Genomic DNA, 2880 nt, shown 5'->3' on the forward strand with positions numbered 1-2880 from the left:
CACAGGACTCCAGTCAGCTGTCACGAGTGAGGCTGGGAACATCAAAGCAGGACAGCCAGGGGTTTAAGTGGGATGAGAAGACTGGGGGGGTCTCTCAAAGGGGCGAGACAGATGTAATTGGGGCATGGCTTAAAAAGCAAGCTACAAATATGTGCTTAGTGTACTGTCCGAATGGTAATTTGGTGCTTCTGCCAATGCATCCAGATATATAATACAACAAGTAATATTACAACTAAAGCCAGGACTATTGGCTTTGCCATTGGTTGTTAGTTGCATAAGATAAATCAGCAACAATTATGGCTTCATTAAATAGAATATTGAAAATTCTTCAGTTCTGAAATAATAAGACCTTGACAGACTTATAGCAAGTATCTATAAAGTTAGTTACATGAAAGGCAGGGAAGGGTGGTACAGCTCCAGAGTTAAGATTTTTAAGTTAAGCCTAGGGGCAGCGTGCATACGCTGCTCGCTCTGCGAGGCAAGCAGTATTGGAGTATGCACTCAAAGCCCTCCCACTCCTTGCCCATATTTGTCATTGGCATGTGTCATTGTCCTTTATGCTGGCGTCGGATTCGTAAATAGGCTTGTTAGTCCCTTCTTGGTGCCGCCTTGTCTGCATTTGTTACCTCCCACAAGGACTGGACCTTTTACTTGGCTTATTACACGGTCTGCGTTAGAAATTGGTGAGCACTATTTTGTTTATTGACTAATGGGGACAATGGCAGCTGCTTTTTGTATAGAGCGCTATGCCGCTCTAACTTTAAAAGTGGCTGCCCCTTACCCCTACTGCACTCACGGCACAATGGTGACGCTTTTTTCTTTTACATTACTTTTTAGAATAATGCAGCGTCCGCTTCAGGGACACTGCACATTCTTTCACCTTTTTAAAAAAAAAAATGCTATGCTGAGCGTGGCGTCCACTTTAATTTTTTTAAAAACACTATAATGTTGAGCGTGGCGCCCGTTTAAGGGCACCGCACTATACAATATAATAGGTCTTGCTTTTGCCAAAGTTTGACCTATTGGTATTGTAAATGACAATGCCTTTTAATATTATAAAAGGCATTCAATGCCAATAGCTCCAAATCTTGCAATTGCAAGACCTATTGCATTATAAATGCTTGTTTATTTTGATAGGGAGCGTACCGGCACTTCTCAAGAGAAATGTAATACTTTTAATTGGAGTGTACCGGCACTCCTCAGAAACAAGCAGGTACTCTGCAACAGAGTACATGCACTTCTATTTTTCCATTTCAAGCACTGGTTGTTTCCCCTGGAAATTGCTGGTCACAGAAAATACCTTTGCAGCAGGTGCCTTAACCCGGTAGGATGCTGCTTATTTGTGACCAGTTAAGCAAACCAGAACAATAAAATAAGCCCTAATTGCACGTGTTACAACAGTGATAGGCCACTGGGGGAGTCAGCTGCTGGTGAGATGTGCCTGTAATCCTGCACACCGGAAGTGTCAGGAGCTGCAGCAGTCGTTCTTACAGCAGCACAGCTGCTGGTGTGTCCTGACCATGCAGCCCCGCCTCTCTGTGCTGCTGAAAGATCACACCGAGCCCTCCTCGCTGTGGCTCGGTAAAGTGAAGTTTTCTTCTCTGCCCGAAGCCCTTAATAGCTTGCATTTATGGTATGGATAACAAAATGCTAATTCGTTGATAAAGGCATGCCCCCACCCCTGTTTCATCTGCGCATGCGCATAAGTGGCAAAGGAGTCTTTGGAGGCGGCTTCCGTCTGGCAATGCACGCCTTTTGTGCAAATTGGTGAACAATAAGTCGGACATTTTAAATGTCATGATAATCACAATCAAATCTCCATGACAACGCTTACGAAATGCCTTACTAGAAACTAAAAGTCAAAGGAGTGAACAGGAAGGGGATGTAGCTCAGTGGTAGAGCGCATGCTTTGCATGTATGAGGCCCCGGGTTCAATCCCCGGCATCTCCACTCTTTTGTTTTCATATGGTATGTGTTGCTTTCTAAAATAACACCACAGATACAATTTTTCCTTTCTCTGGATCTTATCGACTTTTTTTTCAAAATAGAATTCCATGGCAGGAGCACAAATACATATATTTAGAGGTGTGTGAATAGCTCGATTGTATGTAGACTCCTATAGTCTTACTCTTAGTTCTATCTTCCTAGGTAGACTGGTAATACTGCTTTTCTTAAATCTGTATCAGACAGGAAACTCCTTGGGTACCTTATCACACTTCACTCTTTTCAGCCTCTTGTCTTACCTTTGGTGTACTTTAAATTAATTGGAATCATTTTATTTCTAAAGAATTAATTACAAATATATGACACATTCAAGAGACATTCATGAGAAGTGTAAATGAAAAAAATTGATTTTAATTCGTTCAGTACAATAAAAAAATGAAATCAGTCAATATAGATAAGGAAGCTATGGTGTCTTGGGCCCTAGGCTGACATGCAGGATGAAATAACCACACTAACGCAGTAATCGGTTACTGGAACTGGCCCTGGGCATGTGCGCCCGGCCACTTTTATTTGCAGAGTCACCTGACTGGTGACGCCTGTGATGGGTTGGTGTATAGTGTGGGTGCAACACCAGGTGAAACACTAGACGTGTCCAGCAGGACACTACATCCCTCCCAAACTTTAATGAAAAAGAAACAAACAAAAGTCCAATCTATGAAGAAAACGAACAACAATACACAACACCAATTAGTCTCTTCAGGCCGTCTGCTGGGCGGTGCTGGAGTTCTGGACCACGCTGTCAGGAAGCTTTAGTCCACCTCAGCGATGTAGTTCAGACCGGCCTGGTCTCGCAGTGTGAGAGTTTATTTGCACAGTTCAAAAAGCGGTGCATCTGGAGCGGTGGTGGAGTCCACTTCAGTGATCTTCTTGAGGGAG

At 43.2% G+C, this 2880-nt stretch overlaps 1 non-coding gene across 1 annotated transcript; it reads left to right on the forward strand.

Annotated features, from left to right (window-relative positions):
- The first annotated feature begins 1878 nt into the window (after window positions 1-1878).
- TRNAA-UGC (transfer RNA alanine (anticodon UGC)) lies at window positions 1879-1950 on the forward strand. The gene has a single exon. It is a non-coding gene; the product is annotated as a tRNA-Ala (tRNA).
- The last annotated feature ends 930 nt before the right edge of the window (window positions 1951-2880 follow it).

The sequence above is a fragment of the Lissotriton helveticus genome, chromosome 1_2, assembly GCF_964261635.1.
Source record: "Lissotriton helveticus chromosome 1_2, aLisHel1.1, whole genome shotgun sequence".
NCBI classification, from domain to species: domain Eukaryota; kingdom Metazoa; phylum Chordata; class Amphibia; order Caudata; family Salamandridae; genus Lissotriton; species Lissotriton helveticus.